The following is a 22,610-nucleotide window of genomic DNA, read 5'->3' as shown; positions in this document are numbered from 1 at the left end:
TATGAGACTATTTCATTGGAGTCTTATGTTACAGACTTTTAATTTACAAATCGTATATGTTGCGGGTTGGAAGAATTTAATCGCAGATGCGTTATCGCGGATTTAACTGATAGAGTTTAGATGTGATTTGTCTTTATTTAATGTTACATATAGGTATGTGGGGAGATGATAAGGTGAACATACATTAAAGTTATCTGTATGCTAGGGTACTACGTTTGAAAAATAGAGAAAATAATGAAGACATCTTTTCACTATGATGGTTTTTTTTTGTAAGGGGGAGGTGTTATGAAGATGTGAATGTACTGTACCTTTTAAGAGAGTTAAAAGTTAGCAGTGACAGCATCAAGTATTTTCAATAAGACACAATGTAACATGTGCTCCAGATACTGGAGTAGCTAGTTGCCTGGAAACGACAAAAAAAATCAAATTAGGCCAATCAGTTTAAATTATACCCCGAAAAACACCACATTCCAATCAAGTTTGAATTGCGTATATTGACAATCTTAAAAGCCAATGACACAATCCAATGCTTTGAGTGTATAAGAACGGGGAAAATTGAACAGTTAAGAGGAGAATGCCAAGCCCCAACATGTAAACAGACTGTCTGAAAAATAGCTTTCTCAAAAGGTACTTTTGTTGATCAGTAACCTGTGAAGCAGAGTCCCTAAGAAGGAGAAAGGAAGACACTTCTTTGAGATAAGAACTTTTGTTTTGTCAATCTTAATTGGAAGTTTTATTGGACTAGTATTATAGAAGGGAAGGTAACAGATAGGTTATGGTAAGGAATTGTAAATAGTTGTAAGTTAATTGTTATCTGTTATTCTTTAAGAAATAAAGTTAATTTTTATTTTATCTAGTTCTTGGCCTATGGAATTTTCACAGATTACTGCACGGGATAAATCTTTACTGCATTGCTGGTTTAAATTAAGCATGTTGTTACACAAATGTTTCCAGAATAAATCTACACACATTAGTCAACATAGCATTTTTTTTTGCCATATGTGTGTATCACAACATAATGTGAATGTGTGAACATTTTTGTGTGGATATCTAGATTGAGTAATTTTAAGTATTAGGAAGTTTTTATTCCCTTACTCTTTGTGGCCTTTCTATTTCAAATGGAATTACATGACGTCTACACTCTACCAATTGGACTTTACTACTATGAAAGTATGAGCAAATATATGGGGCTCCTGCAATGGGTTTGCAGATGTGGGCAGGGAACCTGTGACGTTCTCTTGGTGGCCTTCCTCACCATTATCCATTTGCCAGTAACGTGTCACAAATGTTCTGTTTTGAGCTGCTTGATGTGTTCTGAATCTATCCCACTGAGCCAATAACCACAGTGAGCTAAATTATCATAACTTATTGTTCATTTAATAGTGTGCACCCTGGTTATTTTCTGCCTTTTCCCATCCATGAATAGTTAGCAGCTTTAAAGATATTTAAGAAACTTTCAAGAGCAGTAAGCTGAGGAACAGACTATTTTAAATGTAGTATTATGCAATGAAAAAGGTCTAATTAATAATCTTTTTGTAAAAGAATCTTGAGAGAAAAGTGACCAAAATATTGAGTATTCGCATCAACTTAGCAATTGATTTTGTTCAATCAAAATAAGGATCTTAAATCTAAACAAAGGAAACTATGAAAATATGAGGGGCAAGATGGCTGTGGTTATTTGGGAAAATGCATAGCGATAAACAAGCAATGATTAGTACTTGGAATCAATAAATGGTTTACAACATACATTCCTTTAAGGAACATAAACTTAAGGGAAAAGGTGTGTCAATTGTGACTAACAAGGAAGTTAAATATTGTATTATATTAATGCAGGAGGCTTATGAAGTTGTCAAATAAATCTGAGGGTTATGAACATTTTAGAATTCAACAAAGGAGCAGCAAGAAACTGGAAAAGAAACAGTTCAGAACATGAGTGTAAAGTAACAAGGATCATAAAGATGAACAGCTATTATAAGACAAACGTGTCAATTACAGGGTATTTTTGTGGGAAATAAGGTAAGTGTAAAGAAGGTAAATTATTGCATTTTATTTTTCTTCACAAGAAATCTCCCCAAAATAAGTGGATATTAATGTGAATGAGGAACTGAAAAAAAATTAATTTAGATTAGATTAGATTACTTAGTGTGGAAACAAGCCCTTCGGCCCAACAAGTCTACACCGACCCTCCGAAGAGCAACCCACCCAGACCCATTCTCCTACATTTACCCCTTCACCTAATACTATGGGAAATTTAGCATGGCCAATTCAGCTAACCTGCACGTCTTTGGACTGTGGAGGGAAACTGGAGCACCCGAAGGAAACGCACGCAGCCACAGGGTGAATGTGCAAACTCCACACAGACAGTAGCCCGAAAACATTTAGCTGAAAAGATAGCACTGTGAAAATTAATGGGACCAAATGTGAACAAATCTCTAGGAACCAATAAAAGAAGTGGAGGTAGAGATAATGGGTGCACTGATAATTTTTTTTTTCAAAATTCTGTTGGGGGATTCTGGAACTTGGAAATTGGAAGTTTGCAGACATAAACTTACTACTTAAGAAATGAGGAAAAGACTAACATAGAACTGCAGATCTGTTGGTCAGTGTTGAGAAAATACAAAAATCTATCGTAAAAGAAGTGATATCTAAACACTTGGAATGTAAGATTTGATTGGGCAACATGGATTTATGAAAAGGAAAATGCATTTGACAGATCCTAAGATGTGGGAGCTGAAACAGGCCTTTCAGCCAATTGAGTCTGTTCTGCTACTCAATGAAATTATGGCTGATTTGACAATCTTCAATTCCACTTTCTTGCCTTTTTCCATAACCCTTGATTCCTGATTAAAAATCTACCTCGGCCTTGATTATACCTAATGACCCAGCCTCAACAGTACTCTGCGGTAAACAATTCCACAGGTTCCCTACCCTCGGAGGGATGCAATTCTTCTTCATCTCTGTCTCAAATGCCTGCCCCTTAATCTGAGATTATGCCCTCGGGTCCTGGACTCTTTCAGAAGTGGAAGTAACCTTTCTGCATTTACTCTGTCAAGCCCTCTAAGAATTATGTATAGTTTAATCAGGTCACCTTTCATTATCCTAAATTTGAATGAGTACAGGCCCAACCTACTCAATCTCTCTTCATGAGACAGTCCCTCCATGTCTGGTGTCGGGCAGTGAACCTTCTCTGAACTGCATCCAATGCCAGTATATCTTTCTTCAGATAAGGGGCTCAAAACTGTTCAGTTTTCCAGCTGACAGGTGCCTTGTATAACTTGATAAAAACCATCCGACTGTTATACTCCATTCCCTTTGATGTAGAGGACAATGTTCCATTTGCTTCCCTGTTACCTGCTAAACTTGGATGTTAGTTTCCTTTCAGAGTCAGGCACCAGGACTCCCAAATCCCTCTGTTTGTTGCTGTCTGCAATCTTTTTCTAATTAAATGATATTCAGCGCTGCTTTTCTCCCTACCTAAGTGGGTAACCTCTCAGTTTACCACATCCTATACCATCTGCCAAGTTTCGGTCAACTTTTTTAACTTGTCTATATCACTCTGCAGATTCTTTGTGTCATCATCACCGCTTGCGTTTCCATCTATTTTTGTGTCATCTGCGAAGTTGCCTTAATACAGAACAACCTCGAATATCCGAACAAGATGGGCGGGGAGTATTTTGTTCAGATAACTGAGAGTTCAGATAATGGATTATTCAGATAACAGATAGCATTTATATGGGGCCTTCAGATCTTGTTGGGACAACCCGAAAATGGATAATCAAGATTGTTCTGTACATCCATTTTTCTCATCCAAGTGGTTATTATGTGTATAACATTTTCCCAATAATAGTCCTTAAACTAATTGGCCCATTGTTACAAAAAAAAGAGATTGCTGGAGAAACTCAGCAGGACTGGCAGAATCTGTGGAGAGAAAGCAGAATTAACATTTTGAGTCCAGTGACCTTTCTTCGGAGAAAGTTTTTTGTCTCCTTCTCTTTGTAAATAAAGATTTGACCCAGTGGTGAACTTTTAAGATATTTGTAGGAAATGGATAATGAGGAATCAATGGATGTGATCTGGTTGGATTTTCAGAATGTGAAAATCCAATAAAAGGAGGTTAATAAACAAAAGTAGAGCGCATAGGATGTGAGGTAAAAAAAACCGGCACACACTAAGGATTAGTTATTGGAAATAAGACACATGGTTAGAATAAATAAGTCTTTGTCATGTTGACAGGCTGATTGACCATTTGAGTACTGCAGGGTATAATGCTGGGGCATGGATGTTCACAATCCATAAGAGTTATGAATTGTGAGGGGGCCAAGGGGGGGGGGGGGGGGGGGGGGGGGGCAAGTGCAATATTTCCAAGAAGACTTGCTGTGAATGTGAGTTGTGAGGGTGATGCAAAGAGACTTGAGGAGATTTGTACAGGATGAGTGAGTGGACAAAAATGTGCTAGAAGGGTTATTATATTGATAAATGTGGGGCTATTCAATTTGGTAGGAGGAGCTGAGGCCAGAGTATTTCTTAAATGCTGTGAGATTAGGAAGGGAGCTGGGTGTCCTTACATATAAGTCACTGAAAGCTAACATGCAAATACAGCAAGTGAGTAGAAACAAAGATAGTATATTGATGTTTTCTGTAAGAAAATTTGAGTAGGGGAGTAAAGATTTCTTGCTTCAATTATGTAGAACCAATGTAAAGCAGAGCTGGAATACTGTGTGTGGTTTACGTCCCCATGCCTAAGGAAGGACATACTTGCTAGAGAGGGAGTGTAGTGAAGTTCACTAGATTAATTCCTGTGATGGCAGAGCTGATTGAAGATGGCTCACTGGACGCAAAACGCTAACTCTATTTTCTCTTCACAGATGCTGCCTGACCTGTTGAGTTTTTCCAGCAATTTCTGATTTTGTTTCTTAATCAACAGACTGGCTCTAAAATGGTATTGGTGTCCCAATATTCCAATTTAAAAGATGCATGGCGGTTCTACATCTTTTGTCAGGAGCACAACCACACAAATCAATCGTTTCTAAAAAAATATTGTATTGAACAGACTTAGGACGTTAGATTGTTCCTTTTACAATTATTTTCATTCCACTGCTATCCGTATCATGCAGAGAGAGAGACAGACAGAGACAGACAGGCAGACAGACAGAAGATAATAATTGGGGTACATGCCCTTATTTTGTGTTCATACACATGTTTCCAGCAGTAGTCACTGGATGGTGATCAGGAGCACTTATCTTCAGCCCCCATCACTGGGTTCTAAGGTCAAGTGTAATGCCATTTCCTCTGTCCCAGTTGGAGCAGTTAAAAAACAGTGCCCAAGGAGGGGGGGTGATAATCCTGGACATCTCCTGGTTTTTATTCACAATTAGTCACGGCTGTAGGCATATGATTCATCGAGGTAAGCATTTCTGTTAATCCGTAAGTACTTCTGAAGAGTGTCCATGTGAAATAGTAATGGGTTTAAAACACAGAAAAATTTCTTAAACTTGTGAAAATGTAGAAGCTTTTGAAAATAAAGCAAAGGATATTGAACACGGCTGTCACAATATTTTTCTTCTTGTTCAGTGAGGAGCACTATCAGGAAGGCGTTTGAGCAGTGCCTCGCCTCCCTCCCTCCCCTTTGTTCCTGTGGCAAGTAAGGCCCATTTCCCATAGGAGCTGTCTGCAATGATGCACCCTGTTCAGGCTGTGCTGGGGCCAACGCTTTGCTGCTGGCAATCATCCAAACAATCCAGGCAACAGGGAAGTGGAAAGGGATGAGCTGCAGCATGGTAATAGGGGATGATGGGCAACACCTATGAAAAAGAGCAACCGGGGCAGAGAAAGAAAAAAATCAAAGGTATTGTTTTGTTGTATCACGTCGGGTGTCCCCATAGGCTATCAGTGAGAAAAATAATTTACTGCATGTTTGTGTGATGCAGGTAACAGACATCTTTGTTAGGATGCATTTAATGGAAAGGCAGAGTTAGTGTAGATTGCGACTCTCATGTGGATTAAAAGATCGGAGAGGATTAGAGTGTTAATTTATTCTGATTGATGGCAAAAATAACAGCAGGCAGCCATGTGTGATTTCTGAATGCAGCTTGTTGCTTGGTTTCTGTTGACATTCTCTGATAAGGCTTGCATCGCTATCAGAGCAGACCCCATATTCAGACTGTGAAGTGATACTTGTCTCGATGTAATTGCTGAAGAGAATATGATCTTTTTGGAAAAAAATGCATTCGGTCTGATAACCAATAAATAAGTGATTGATTCTCAAATGTTTACAAATCAGCCTTGCTGTGTAGTGTGAAATAGACAAAATTGTATCGGAATGTTATCATCCGAGGAACTGAATATTAAAGCACTCTTTGCATTACATCATGTTTACCCTTAATACTGCAGTGGGACTCCAGGTCTCTTACTGAATGCCTAATAGTGTGCATATCCGTGTGTTTGTGTGTGGGTGTTTTCTGCGGGTGTGTAAATGTGTGTGTTTGTGTGTGGGTGTTTTCTGTGGGTGTTTAGATGAATGTGTTCTTGTGCGTGTGTTTCTCTGTGCCTGTGTTTATATGCGATTGTGTTTATGTGTGTTTGTACATGTCGTACATGTGTGTTTGTGCATTTGTTCATAGCTGTATGCTGCGACTTTGGGAATTTTGATGTGTATCATCCTTCAGTTTTCTCCTGGGAGTCACCTTGTCAAATCTCAAGAGTCATCCATAGCTAAATACTTTTGCCACCTTTGGCCTCCAAAACCAATACACAAATTATCCTTGCTGTAACTCTGGGGTTGAATTTTTTTTGTGGGGCAGAGTGGTAAAGTCATTAGGCTAGTAATCCAGAGGCTGAGGTTAATGCTTTGGGGACATGGCTTCAAGTCCAATCCAATTAATAAATTTGGAATACAAGCCAGTCTCGGTAATTGTGACCATGACAAGTGATTGCTGTAAAAACCTACTAATGTCCTTCAGGGAGAGAAATCTGCTATTCTTACCTGACCTGGCTGACACGTGACTCCAGACCCACAGCAAAATAAATACACTTCACTGCCCTCAGGGATGGCTTAGTAAACCACTAAATGCAAGGGCAACTGGGGATGGACAATAAATGCTAGCCACAGCGTGGACACCCACCTGCTATGAAAGAATGGAAAACAAAACCTGTACCAACACGATAGTAGCCACTTTAGTCAGTATATTGCCAGTACCTGTGAGAATCGGAGAAGGCTAAAACCTTTCCCATCATTGTAAATGCTGCAACCTCTTTCCTCAGTGATGTCATGGGCTATGGTGAACATGACCCTGAAATAACTGCAGAGATCGGTATCCTGTCACCAAGTAACTTTTTATTTACACGTGAGGTGTCCTTGACACATATCCAGCTCCCTCAGAGCCAGCTTTCAAAACATCAGGATATCTGACCCTCTTGTTTTTAATCTGTTAGTCAGGGCTCCCTGATTGGACCAGATTAACAGCCCCAATCAAGGAACTCATGCTCTATGAGGCCCACTTGTCTGACTTTATTATAATCACTACATCCCTTCCACTCTGAGTCTGAGTACATAGACTGGTCTTTTTCTTGTAGTGCATCCTGGGGTATTTTAGCACTGTGTCATGTTCCTCCAACTCTGCCTCTGATACGGGTGGCAGTAAATAGGAGCTCACCTCCTGCACCCAGAGCATCTCAGAAGAAATTCATTTCCTTCTTCAGGCAGCAAAGGCATCAAGGTGCTGACACCTGCCATGTCCCTCTCAGATTCTGAAGTCTCTTCAACACTTGATAGAGAGAGAGAGAACCATCGGCTCCACCTGCCTTTCGAACTGTTCCGACAAGGTGAGCATGATTTGCTGCAGCCCCATTTGTGAGTTTGCAGCTTTCATATGGTCCATGTGCTTGTTCAGGACCTACCCAAACTTTATACGCCACTGGACCTGACCTCATGTTGACCATCCCTTTTACACATACAGGGCCATTCTCTTGGTTCCTACACCAAACTTTGCCCACTGATGTAAACAGAGATCAGATTTAACCTGGTGCAGAGTCTTCTCCCCACAAGTAACTCTGCTGTAGCTATCCCTGTAGTTGCATATAGTGGTTCTATGGGTGTTTAGATGAATGTGTTTTTGTGCGTGTGTTTCTCTGTGCCTGTGTTTATATGCGATTGTGTTTATGTGTGTTTGTACATGTCGTACATGTGTGTTTGTGCATTTGTTCATAGCTGTATGCTGCGACTTTGGGAACAGGAGCCAGGGCAGTTTTAATATGTAGTGAAACTAACTATAGGCTGTTTCGTTCAGCTTCCCTTCAAAGTTTGGACTGCTCTTTCTGCCAGACCATTATATGATGGATGGTAAGGAGCTGTGCTTTTACGTCAAATGTCAATCAACATTAAGAAATACACAAATTCCCTGCTGGTAAATGATGGCCCATTGTCTGTGACCAGCATTTCCTGGAGTCCATGTGTTGTAAAAGGTGCATGCAGTTTTTCTACCATCATCCATGTTTCACAAATGAACTCTATGCATCATCAGCCACTTTGAGTGGGCATCCACAATGACTAAAAACATTGAGCCCATGAAAGGAGCTACATAGTCGATGTGTAGCGGAGTCCAGGGTTTACCCAGCCAGTCTCATGAATCAGGGCGGGAGCTGCTGGGAGTAATTTGTTTTCCTTGTTGGCAATATGGGCACTGTCCCAGCAATGCAGCTATGTCTGTTTCCAGTCCTGGCAACCAGACATAACCTCTCAGCAACATCTCCATTTTGCAAACCCCTGGATGACCTGGTGGAATGCAGCCAAATCTGACAGTGACCTTTGCTCAGGACAATCACTCTTGCTCCCCATCATAACATGCTGGCCTCTAACTGTAATCTGGTCTCACCTGGAGAAAGTGAGGTCTGCAGATGCTGGAGATCAGAGCTGAAAATGTTTTGCTGGAAAAGCGCAGCATCCAAGGAACAGGAAATTCGACGTTTCGGGCATAAGCCCTTCATTCCTGTTGAAGGGCTTATACCCGAAATGTCGAACTTCCTGTTCCTTGGATGCTGTCTGACTTGCTGCGCTTTTCCAGCAACACATTTTCAGCTCTGGTCTCACCTGGTCAAGATAGGTTTCAATTCTGGTTGTGATGGCCCCATCACCACCAGTTGTTTCAGTTTTTCCAGGACTGGATCTTCCTGCTTCCTAAGTCTGAAATGGTCAGCTATGATTGGAAGTGTGTCCAGAAAATGTAAAATGTTACCTCTGGCAGCAAGAGGAAGCTCAATGCATCCACATTTGCTACTTGGCCTTCTGGACAGTGTTCCAACTTGTGATTATATGCACTTAGTATTACAGCCCATTGCTGAATTCAACCTGAAGCTACAGGCAGCAATGCCTTGTCCTCTTTAAGTAGACCAAGCAGGGGTTTGTGGTCCATTATTATTACAAATTTAAATTCATAAAGGTATTGGTGGAACATCCTGACTCCAAATATGGCCAAACCTTCCTTCTCTATCTGGGTGCGTTAGCCATTGTCCTGAATGCATACACTATTGGGTGTTCCCCTCCAATAGGCCACCTACGAGCTTACAATACCCCGATGCCATACGGGGAAGCTTTGCATGTCAATACCAGAGTTTACATGGGATCATAGTGTGCCAACACTTTGGAGATGATAGCTGTTTCTTCACTTGCCTGAAAGGTATGGTTGGCTACACAGCCATTTCCGAAGCTAACCCTTTTTAAAGAGCCAATGCAAAGATGCTGTGATAGAGACCATGTTATGTATAACCTTTCTGTAATGATTCACCAGCCTGGAAAAGACCTAAACTCCTAGACAGACATGGGAGCCTTTGATCGACCTCTGGGTGTAACCTGGCCTTGTCAACTCTGTAGCCCAAGTAGGTCACTTAAGGTGCCTGGGACATACATGTTTCCCTTATAAAGTGTACGGCTACCTGGGAGAAGCATCTAAGGTCTATGTCCAGGTTCTCTAAGTGCTCCCTATTGGTCTTCGCTATTATTAGCATGTCACCTAAATAAATGGTGACTTGCGGTAGACCTTATAAAATGTTCTCTAACATCTGTTGAAAAATTGCACAGGCTGACGGTATCTCAAATGGCAGCTGCATATATTGGTACAAACCCTTTCAGGTATTAATTGCAGCATACTTCTGGGAATTCTCATTTAACCACAATCGCAGGTGCGCATGGCTCATGTCCAACTTTGTGAAGGGCAGCCCCCCCTGCTGCCAGCTTTGTGTATAAATCCTCTATGCAAGGGACTGGGTATTTATCCAGCTGTGATAAACAATTTACAATTTGTTTAAAGTCTCCACAAAGGCCTCACACTGATATGCTGCCCTTCCCCAACATTGAGAATGGGGATATTTTGGCTTGAGATCCCTCATTGCGTGAGATGGTTAATTGTTCACCACAATTCAAGAAGGGATATATTTCAATGTCCTGTGTTATAGCTTCACAAGGTTGAAAACTTATTTTTAGGTATAAAATGAACAAAAACAAAAATAAAACTTGGCTTGGTATATTAGCTCTGTTTTCTCTCTCCTGATGCTGCCAGACCTGCTGATTTTCTCCAGCAATATCTGTTTTTGCTCATTTCAGCACATGTGGAGTTTTTGATATACCCTCCTGCACTCTTCTTTGCACCATGGTTAATCCTGCATTGACCCTAATGGCGGAAAGCGAGATATGCTTGGCAAGAGGTTTCATGTTGTGTTTGAATACAATTCTGCCACAGATGGTACTCCAAAATGCTTCATGGAGGTCTACTCTGATTCAATGCCTTTTGGCAGAGTGGCAGTGCCACACAGCTCTTTGGAAAGTATACTTGACACGAAGATATAACGATGTTTTCAAAAGTGCTGTGCGGTTGCCGCTCCTATGAATACTGTCATGCACAGATTCATCTGCAACATGCTGGTCATGACAAGGCCAAAGTAGGTTTTTCCCCTGTTGTTGATTCTCTCAGCACCTTGCAGACAAAGTCTAGCTGCTATGTCCTTTTAGATTCATCCAGCTCAGCCAGTAGTAATGCTATTCTTTATGAGGGACTTTGAAGCCACTCACCCAGAGTACATTTTATGTCACCCTCAGTGTTTCTTCCGAATTGTGCCCAATATGGAAATTTGGGATGAGGGAAGTGAGTTGAGGTGGGAATGATGCAGAGAACCACCATCTCTGTTGAATTCAGTGTCTCGTTGTCCCCTTCAGCTCAATTTAATTTATAACAGTCATGAAAGAAATTGTCCTGCAAGTAATGGAGAAAATTGCATTGCACTGTTTGGGTGACGTGCTTGTCACACTAGAATAGTCACAGATGTGTGGAGACAGTGAAAGGTGGATGCGAGGCTGATATCTTGCAGGATGACATAAATTAGTATCTAAACCTTGAAGGTTAATAGATATTTAGGAAAGACTGGAAACTAGAAAAAATTATGAGGATCACATTTTTAGTTAATAATGTTAAGAGTTCAATGAGAGGGATGAGCTAAGTTCAGAAAACCAGGATGTGGAAAAGTTTTGCTTAGAGATGAGAAATGGTTAAGGTAAGCAGTTATTTACGGGAATAGTGTGCAGGCCTCTTTAACAGCAATCACGTGGTAGGGTGGAACATAAAAAACATAATGTGAACTTGTTAGAAAGGCAAGACAGAACCGTAGGAGCTTTTAATCTACATGCAGACTGGAAAAGTGAGATATGCAAAGGTAGACTACAAAAGCAGTTCATAAAAGCAGCATTAACATTTTGAGTCTGATATGATTCTTCTTCTGTAGAAGAGACAGAAGAAGTTGTCAGATGCTGCCAGACCTGCAAAGTTTTTCTGGCATTCTCTGTTCAAGTTTCAAATCATCAGTATGCACAGTGTTCTGCTTTTATTAAAGAGTTCATAGAATGTTTTTGTGATACTTAGAACTCTATTCCTGATGAAGGGCTTTTGCCCGAAACGTCAATTTTCCTGCTCCTCGGATGCTGCCTGAACTGCTGTGCTTTTCCAGCACCACTCTAATCTAGAATCTGGTTTCCAGCATGTGCAGTCATTGTTTTTACCATATTTAGAACAACATATTCAGGAACCAAAGTCCAGGCTTTGCTAGACCTGGTACTTTGCAAAAAAATGAGATTAATTAATTATCTGATAGTGAAGATGCCCCTAGATACAAGAATAATATGGTTGAATTTTTCGTTTAGTTTGAGGGAGGGAAGAGTGGGTCCAATACTGTAGGTGGAATCTCACAGGGGTCTGAGTGATAGGGGCTATGGTGAGATTTGTGGCAGAATTTAACAACAGATTTGGCGAGGCCCAGTTCAATGTTGAGATTATCTTGATCCATCTTCTATGCTCTTCACAAATAGGTTGGTAAAATTTTAACTAGGAGGCTCCAAGATGCTAATTGACTGTCGTCATTACTTGTTAATTGCCTTGTCAGTGCCACAACTGGCTTCATTAATACTTAGCCTCATCAAATAAGCTAGACATTGGGAAATCTCAACAAGGAATCTCAGCTCACCACTTGCTCTGGTTGACCGTCATGTTGAAACTGGGCAAATGAACTCTTCCTCTATGGACATTGCTATTCAGAATCAGTCAACCCATCATAACCATCCTGGCACTTCCACTGTTCACTGGCTGGACACTCTGGAAGCAGACTTGCAGAGTAAGATGCTCTGGCAACTTACACTGAGAGTGTACGGTAGGGATACTTTGAGCACAGGGACAGACCCCCAGCTCGCAGACTGGACCAGGCTGGATCTTCATTTTGCTTGCTTACTCTCTTCGCACTTGCTCACTTAGGACCTATCTGCTTGCTCACAGCATCCTTGCCATTCCTCATCTTGCATGACAATTAGTTTAATGACAAACCAGACAGTTACATTACTGCTAAGCAGCCTAGGGAATGTACATCTTGCTGTACAGCAGCTTCCTACATCAATCTCACACCTACACCATGTGCCAGTAGCTTATGCAGCAAACCCATTGCATGTGCAGCAAGCATGCAGCCACGTATTCAACCTTTAGGAGAATGGTTCTCACTGAAATCCATGGAAGCATCAGTTAGTCAGGGAATCACGGCAAAGTAAGTTAAGGACAGCCTCCCATATCGTCCAAGATCCACAGCCAGGTATGTAGTCAGGGGGTTTTTGGTCATGATGCCCTTGCCTCTGCAGTCCAGGAAGTGGGCCATGGTCAATCTGTTGATTCTGTAGCACCAAGTCCAGGAATTGGGGCTAATGGAGTTGGGGAGGTGTATTGGTACCATTCAAGTGCCTGGGCACATCTTGCCTGAGGCTCCCCAGTTCTGAAGAAGGATCATCGGACTCAAAACATTAACTATGCTTTCTCTCCACAGATGCTGCCAGATCTGCTGAGTTTTTCCAGCAAACTTTGTGTTTTTTTTTGTTTCAGATCTCCAACATTTGCAGTTTTTTGTTTCAATAAAGTGAGTTTGATCCTATAGATAATGAGATTAAAGGAATGATCGTGGAAAACAAATAGGCAGCAGGTGTATCGAACACATATTTTGCACCAGTTTTCACTTTAAATGAAACAAGTAACTTGCCAGAAGCAATTAGATATCATGAAATGGAAGAAAGGAATAAATTCAGGAAAATCACAATCACCACAAAGGCGAGAGTGAGATAGGTTTTGGAACTGTGAGCTGACAACTGAACTACATTCTAGGTCTTAAAAGAAGTGACTGGTGAGATGATTGATGCGCTGGTTTTAATTTTCTAAAACTTCGTAGATTCAGGGATGATCCCACTGTATTGGAAGACAATAAATGTAACTTTGTTTCTTAAAAGTACTTTACAGGACAGTCTGGGCAGATAGAATCATAAATTAGAATTACACTGTCTGAGATTGCAGAAAGAGGCCATTGGGCTCATCGAGCCTGCATCGACCCTCCAAAGAATATTCCACCTGGACCTCATTCTTATCTCTGTAACTCTACAATTCCCCTGGCTACATCTACCTAACCTGTACATCCCAGGACACTATGGGGCAATGTAGCATGGCTAATCCAACATTACCTACACATATTTGCACCGTGGGAAGAAACTAGAATCTCCAGCAAAAACCCACATAAGACGTAATTCTTTATTCAAAAAGGGGTAGAAAGAAAGCAGGAGACTACAGGCTCATTAGCTTTACATCAGACACTGGAGAAAGGTTAGCAGTGTTAAAGAAGTTATGGCATTGCATTTAGCTAAGTTTGAGGTAATTGGGCAGAATCAACATGATATAAAGAGAAAGGGAAACCATCTTTAATCAACATATTGAAGTTCTTGAGTTCTCATGGTATGAAAAAAGGGTAGCCTTTAAATTTCCACAAGGCATTTGATTACGTGCCTCACCAAAACATATGATGAGAAATAGGAACTCATTGCATAGGGATAGCATGTTGGCATGGATAGAGGCCTGGTTGGCTGACAGGAAGCTTTGTCAGCATAAGTGGGTCTTTTTCAGGTTAGCGAGAAGTGAAAACTGATGTTCTGGAATCTCAACAATTTGCATTTTATATAATGGCTTGGATGAAGGAACAGATGGTCTGGTTGCCAAATTTGTTGGTAACACACAAACAGGTAGGAAAGCAAGTTGTAAAGAGGATATACGGAAGCTACAAATAGACATTGCTAGATTGAGTAAGTGAGAAAAATCCTTGTAGATGGAATATAATGTGGAAAAATGTGAAATTATCTATTTTGGCAGGAAGAATGTAAAAGAAACCTATTATCCAAATGGTGAAGAATTGGGGAGCTCTGATGTGCAGAGGGAACTAGAGTTTGAGTGAACAGGCTAGTTTACAGATACCGTAGGTAATTAGGAAAGCCATTAGAATATTGTTAGAATGTTATATTATAACTTTTTGCAAAGAGAATTGAATACAGAAGTAGGGAGATTATGTTTCAATCATACAGGACACGAGTGAGACCACATCTACAGTATTGTGTATGTTGTTGGTCACCTTATTTAAGGAACACTGTAAATGTATTGAAAGCAGCTTAGAGAAGGTTTGCCAATCTAATACCTGGAAAGAGGAGGTTGTCTTATGGGGATTGGTTGTACAGGCTAGACATGTATCAGCTAGAGTTCAGAAGATGGCGAAGCAACTTGATTGAAACATATAAGATTCTGAAGAGTCTTTCAAGGCAGTTGCGAGGAGGACAATTTCTCTTTGGGAAGAATTTAGATATCTCAAAAAAACATCAAGGTTTGACTATTTAAAAAGAGATGAGGCAAAATTTGTTCTTACAGAGGACCAAAGGTCTTTGAAATTTTCTTCCTGAAAAGATGTTGGAAACAGAATATTTAACTATATTTAACAGAGGTAGACAGATTCATAACAAGCAAGAGGGTGGAAGATTATTGGGGTAGGTCAAAACAAGGATTTGAGGATACAATTAGATCAGTCATAATCTTATTTAACAGTAGAACAGTCTCAAGGGACTGAATGGCTTACTCCCGCTTATTGTTTTTACATTGTTGGAATCTCGGTGAAGGTGAACGAGACATGAATCCTGGGTGCCAGGGACTGAAGTTGAATGAATAATAGGATTTTTCAGCAGAATAATGTTCAGTATGAGGTATCATTAGAAATGCACTTATCAACTGAGACCAATCAGATGAGTTCACAAAACACCTTGTGGCACCTCTGAGGGCCAGTCTCATCTTATTGACATCCCTGGTTCCTTGCTTACAATACTTCCAATGACAATTCTTGACGGGTTCCTGGAATTTCTTCCCTTCCCCAGATGAACTATAACCTCTTTCACCCTGTTGACCTTCACCATTAAGACCTCTAGTATCACAAACATGAATCTAAGAGCCTTCCTTTCTTCCTTGGTTCTCTATCCATGCAACTCCTGTAGACACCATTGTCAGTACAAGCAGCTTGCCAGTGAATGCAGGAAGGATGTCCCATATGTAAGACAGGAGGACCATCAACACATGTTTGAATTACATAAACAAGCATTGACAGGAGAATACAAATCCTACCACCCAGGAAGAAGACAGTCCTGGAATTCAATAAATCATAGACAGAGCAAGAAGCACATCAGGCAAAATAGCAAACTTATTACATTAGGATCTATTGCAAGCACAATCAAGTTATTCCAAAATAGAGCATGAAACTCTTACAATTACAAACTGTTAATGTGCAAACTATTTGCAAGAGCGTCATTAAGACCACAATGATTGCTGATTGAAGCATACAAATATGACTTTGACAAATGCTATAAATTTGGTGCCAAACATGGGTACATTGGACATAATGAGTATTTATCAAATCCAAATACGAATGCAGACATTTCACTACACATTCAAGTAGGCAGTATTGATACTGAACTGGAAGATGTGTTTAAATTTGATGTCATGAATTTTGACCAACAGTTTCAGAAGAGACAGTTAATGATCTATGAGTGAAGGCGTGATGGAAAGTTCAATTTTTGTTCATTCATTCATGGGATGTGGACATCATGTGGCCAGCATTAATTGCTCATTATTTGTTACCCTTGTGAAGTTGGTGATGTGTTGCATCCTGAACTGTTGTGTGCACGTGCTGCAGTTAGACTTATAATGCTGTTAGGGAGAGAGTTTCAGGAGTTTGATCTAATGACACTGAAGCAGCACAATTATAAGTCTGGATGGTGAGTGACTTGGAGGGGAACTTGCAGACGATGACGTTCCCAAGTATCTTCTGCCCTTCTCCTTCTGGATTGAAATACTTGTGAATTTGGAAAATAGTGTCGAAAGGACCTTGCTGATGTTGTGCATTACATCTTGTTGATTGTACACAATGCTGCTACTAAGCATTGGTGGTGGAGCGAATGGATGGTTTTGCATTTGGTGTCTATCAAGCCTGAAATCAGAAAAGAAATTTAGACACTCTCAGATGCTTTCCGCAATACAGAGATAAACTATGTGTTTCAAGAGGGAACATGTCACTGTATCTGAAGCTCTGGGCCAGAGCATATTGTCTCTGCTACAGTAGGGACATTGATTGAATAAGACATCTTGCGCAGGAGAATGCATTTGCTACTGACATTGAGAAGACAGTGAGAATATTGAGATGTACCAGAGTCACCAACTAGAATGTAGAACATAGAACATTACAGCGCAGTACAGGCCCTTTGGCCCTCGATGTTTCACCAACCTGTGAAACCAATCTGAAGCCCATCTAAACTACACTTTTCCATTATTATCCATATGTTTATCCAATGACTATTTAAATGCCCTTAAAGTTAGTGAGTCTACTACTGTTGCAGGCAGGACATTCCACACCCTTACCGATCACTAAGTAAAGAAACTGTCCTATATGTAGAACCCCTCAATTTAAAGCTATGTCCCTACGTGCTAGCCATTACTGTCTGAGAAAAAGACTCTCAGTGTCCACCCTATCTAATCTTTTGATCGTCATGTATGTCTCTATTAAGTCACCTTTTAACTTACTTCTCTCTCTCTAAAACAGCCTCAGTCCCTCAGCCTCCATACCCAGCAGTATCCTGGTAAATCTCCATTGCACCCTTTCTAATGCTTTCACATCCTTCCTATACTATAGTGACCAGAACTGTACGCAATACTCCAAGTGTAGCTGCACCAGAGTTTTGTACGTCTGCAACATGATCTTATGGCTCCAAAACTCAATCCCTCTACTAATACAAACCAACACACTATACACCTTCTTAACAACTTTATCGACCTGGGTGGCAACTTTCAAGGATCTATGCACATGGACACCAAGATCTCTCTGCTCATCCACACTACCAAGAATCTTACCATTAGCACAGTACTCGGTATTCCTGTTACTCCTTCCAAAGCAAATCACCTCACACTTTTCCGCATTAAACTACATTTGCTATCTCTCAGCCTAGCTGTGCAGCTTATCTATGTCCCTCTGTAACATCCAATGTCCTTCTGCACTATCCACAACTCTACTGATCTTACTGTCATCTGCAAATTTACGAATCCATCCTTCAACGCCCTCATCCAGTTTATTTATAAAAATGGCAAACAGCGTTGGCCCCAAACCAGATCCTTGCGGTACATTACTAGTAATTGAACTCCCAGATGAACATTTCCCATCAACCACCACCCTCTGTCTTCTTTCAGCTAGCCAATTTCTGATCCAAATTTCTAAATCACCCTCAATCCCATGCCTCCATGTTTGTGCAATACCTAATGTGGGGAACCTTATCAAACGCTTTCCTGAAATCCCTATACACCACATCAACTTGTTTTACCCTCATCTACCTGTTTGGTCACCTTCTCAAAGAACTCAGTTAAGTTTGTGAGGCATGACCTACCCTTCACAAAACTGTGTTAACTATCCCTAATTAAATTATTCCAAACTAAATCCTATCTTTAATAATCTTTTCCAACACTCTACCCACAACTGAAGTGAGGCTCACTGCTCGATAATTACCAGGGTTGTCTCTACTCCTCTTCTGGAACAAGGGGACAACATTTGCTATTCTCCAGTCTTCTGGCACTATTTCTATAGACAATGATGACATAAAGATCAAAGCCAAAGATTCTGTAATCTCCTCCCTAGCTTCCCAAAGAATCCTAGGATAAATCCCATTCGGTCCAGGCAACTTATCTATCTTCACATCTTTCAGAATTGCTAACACCCTCCCCTTGTGACCCTCAATCTCATCTAGTCTAGTACCCTGTATCTCAGTATTCTCCTCAACAACATTGTCTTTTTCCTGTGTGAATACTGATGAAAAATATTCACTTAGCGCCTCTCCTTTCCCTTTGGACTCCACGCACAATTACTACTACTGTTCTTAACTGGCCCTAAACTTACTCTAGTCATTCTTTTATTCCTGGCATACCAATAGAAAGCTTTAGGGTTTTTCTTGATCCTACCTGCCTATGACTTCTCAAGTCCCCTTCTGGTTCTTCTTAGCTCTCTCTTTGGAACTTTCCTGGCTAACTTGTATCTCTCAAGTGCCCGAGCTGAGTCTTCACACCTTATCTTTATATAAGCCTCCATCTTCCTCTTGGCAAGAGAATCAACTCCTTTAGTAAACCACGGCTCTCTCACTCGACCATTTCCTCTCTGCCTGACAGGTGCCTACTTATCAAGGACCCGCAGCAGCTATTCCTTGAACAAGCTCCATATTTCAGTTGTGCCCATCCTCTGCAGTTTCCTTCCCCATCCTATGCATCCTAAAGTTTGCGTAATCACCTCACAATTGCCTTGCCCCCAGCTTTAACTCTTGCCTTGCGGTATATACCTATCCTTTTCCATCTCTAAAGTAAACAAACCGAATTGTGGTCACTATCATCAAAGTGCTCACCTACTTCCAAATCTAACACCTGGTCTGGTTCAAAACACAGTATCAAATCCAATGTGGCTTCACCTCTTGTGGGCCTATTTACATACTGTGTCAGCAAACCCTCAAGCACACATTGGACAAAAACTGACCCATCTAATATACTTAAACTATAGTGTCTCCAGTCAATATTTGCAAAATCAAAGACCCCATAACAACTACCCTGTTACCTTCGCTCCCATCCAGAATCAACTTTGCAATCCTTTTTTCCACATCTCTGGAACTCTTCAGAGTCCTATAGAAAACTCCCAGCAAGGTGACCTCTCTTTTCCTGTTTCTGACCTAACCCTCATCAAGTGTCTTTTCCGCCACTGTGGCACAGTGGTTAGCACTGCTGCCTCACAGCGCCAGAGATCCGGGTTCAATTCCCGACTCAGGCGACTGACTGTGTGGAGTTTGCACGTTCTCCCCGTGTCTGCGTGGGTTTCCTCCGGGTGCTCTGGTTTCCTCTCACAGTCCAAAGATGTGCGGGGTCAGGTGAATTGACCATGCTAAATTGTCCGTAGTGTTAGGTAGGGGGTAAATGTAAGGGTATGGGTGGGTTGCGCTTCGGCGGGTCGGTGTGGACTTGTTGGGCCGAAGGGCCTGTTTCCACACTGTAAGTAATCTAATCTAATCTAATACTGTCCTTGACTAAGAAGGTCATACCTCCCCTTCTTTTACCACCTTCCCTGATCTTACTGAAACATGTAAACCTCGGAACCTGCAACAACCATTCCTATCCCTGCTCTATCCCTGTCACCGAAATAGCCACAACATCAAAGTTCCAGGTACCAACCCACACTGCAAGTTCATCCACCTTATTCTAGATGCTCCTGGCATTGAAGTAGACAACTTCAAGCCACCTTCCTGCCTGCCGGTACACTCCTGCAACCTTGATAACTTATTCATGATCTCACTACTCTCAACCTCCTGTACACTGGAGCTACAATTCAGGTTCCCATCCCCCTGCTGAATTAGTTTAAACCCTCCTGTAAAGCATTAGCAAATTTCTCTCCCATGATATTGGTACCCCTCTAGTTCAAGTGCAGACCATTCTGTTTGTAGAGGTCCAGAATGAGCCCCAATTATCCAGGTAACCAGCAATACAAAGAATGTCCAACACCTTCACAAAATTCCATCCGTCTTTTAATCCATATTGAGACAGCTTTGCTGACCATATGTATTTATCATTTTCTCTTAGCTACGAACTATATTTCCAAATATTCAATTGTCAGAAAGTTAAAGGACACCTCAAGTTTATCTCTGACAGACATGATAAATACAGCAATCAGTCTATTTGGTACATCTATATAGGGCAGGGGAATGGGTCTGGGTGGGCTACTCTTTGGAGGGTTGGTGTGGACTTGCTAGCCCAAAGGGCCTGTTTCCATACTGTAGGGAATCTGGTCTAATCTAATCTAATCTGAAGGGATCATGTCTGACAATGGATCATAATAAACAGGCAAACCTTTTAGTTTATGTTACATTTGGTATACATATTTCTATGTGATAGCCTCACCAATTATCTCAGATCCAATTATGTCTCTAAACAAAAGTTTCTTATTGTGAAGGCATTCATCATAAAGTGCAGGATAATGAAATAAGGTTTTTGTATTGCTATGTTACATTTAAGAGACACACCTCTGGACTTGGGCTTACCATCACCAGCAGAGGTTGTGTTGGAAAGCAAATTAGGAATCCTTGTCAAGTTATCACCTGTCCAGAAATTTAAGAGACAGAGTACAAACTTCTAAAACACACAGAGGAGAATGCATATAGGTATGACCAACATCTTGATGCAGATCTGCCTCATCTGCATGTAGGACAGAAAGTCCAAGTCCTAAGACATACACAGGGAACATGGGTTACCACAAAAGTTTCTCAAGTACGCAGTCAGCCTAGATCCTACAAAGTTACAACATCAAATAGGAGGCAAAGAGAAGCCGACAAGGGAACTATACAATAATACAACTGTGCACAAACTATATTGCCACAATAAAGACCATCAAGAAAACATCCAAAACTCCAATATACTTCAGGTTGAGAACACACAAATGTGTAATCTAAATCTGCAACAGGATACACCATCACAAGAATTTTAAAAAATGTCAAACCATTTTATGTTATGCAGAATCTTCAATTTTTAGGTTCTAAAATGTTTTGATTAGGTTTGCAATTATCTTAATGCATAAATATTTTCACTCAATGCACATACTTTTATCTTGGAATAAAAGAGAGTCTACTTTGACTTTAAGAGCTGTTTCTTTATGAGCTATATGTACTAATGTGCCAAGGAGCAGGATGAAGTCACATGACTAATTGCCATGTGTAGTGGAGGCAGAAGATTGTTAGAAGGAAGATGTCTGTGTTTTCTATAACTGCGAGTTGTAATCTGAGCTGTTAAATAACCTTGTATGAAACTTTTGACGTGAACTGAATCCATGCTAATTATGCTTTTTACGAATAACGCAAGAACTATGACAAGTTCCTTTCACATAAATTAATTGTCTGCAACACATATTGTCAGTGCATGCTCCTTAAGCAACTAACAATATAGGCCTTGTTTGCACCAACATTGCAAGAGATAAAAAATGTACCAGAACCAAATTTGCAAACCCCATTAATAACCAAATCATAACCCATGTGTTCAAAAATAGATTGAAACAGATGTTTAGCTCTTTGTCTTAAATGTTAATATTTGTAGAAAATTGGGGGAAATTTCAAGCTTAAAAGCTCAGGTAAATTTGAGGAAAATAGGTATAGTTTGACTGTCACTATAATCATTGAGAAAACAAACAAAAGCCTGAAAAACCATTAAAAAATTAATTGGAAGCTTGCAATCAATTACAGTTAATATCAGCCACATTTATTGCAAGGGTCTGATGGTGCAGTGACAGTGTTCTATCACTGGGCCCAGTAATCCAGAAGGTTTAGGGCCAAGTCTCTCCTATCCTGGAGACATGTCGTCAACTGTATCAACAGGTTGATTTAAAAGAAAACTTTGCTGGTCCTTAGTGAGAGTTTTGAAAATAGTGGAAGAACATTCATGATCACACAAAGTTGCCAACATCAGTTGTAAATGACATTCCATAATAAGTGTGAACAGTCTGTGCAAGATGAAAAGGTGACACCTTTACTTTATGATTACATTTCATATTGTTATAATAGCATGAAGCAGAAATAATTCTGAAATCTGTTTAAAATATAAAATGGTTGATGCTGATCTTCTGTTTTGAATGACTTGTGGAGGTTCGTGGACGGCATGGATAGGATGGGTGAGTGGGGTCTTTTCCCT

The 22,610-nt window shown here is 40.6% G+C and overlaps 1 protein-coding gene across 3 annotated transcripts in view; it reads left to right on the top strand.

The window, feature by feature from the left end:
• nhsl2 (NHS-like 2) overlaps window positions 1-22,610 on the top strand; it is a 372,797-nt gene that overhangs the window by 229,686 nt on the left and 120,501 nt on the right. The window lies entirely within an intron of this gene.

This window comes from Hemiscyllium ocellatum, chromosome 11, assembly GCF_020745735.1.
Source record: "Hemiscyllium ocellatum isolate sHemOce1 chromosome 11, sHemOce1.pat.X.cur, whole genome shotgun sequence".
Taxonomy (NCBI): domain Eukaryota; kingdom Metazoa; phylum Chordata; class Chondrichthyes; order Orectolobiformes; family Hemiscylliidae; genus Hemiscyllium; species Hemiscyllium ocellatum.
This window is presented reverse-complemented; position numbering and strand designations above follow the sequence as displayed.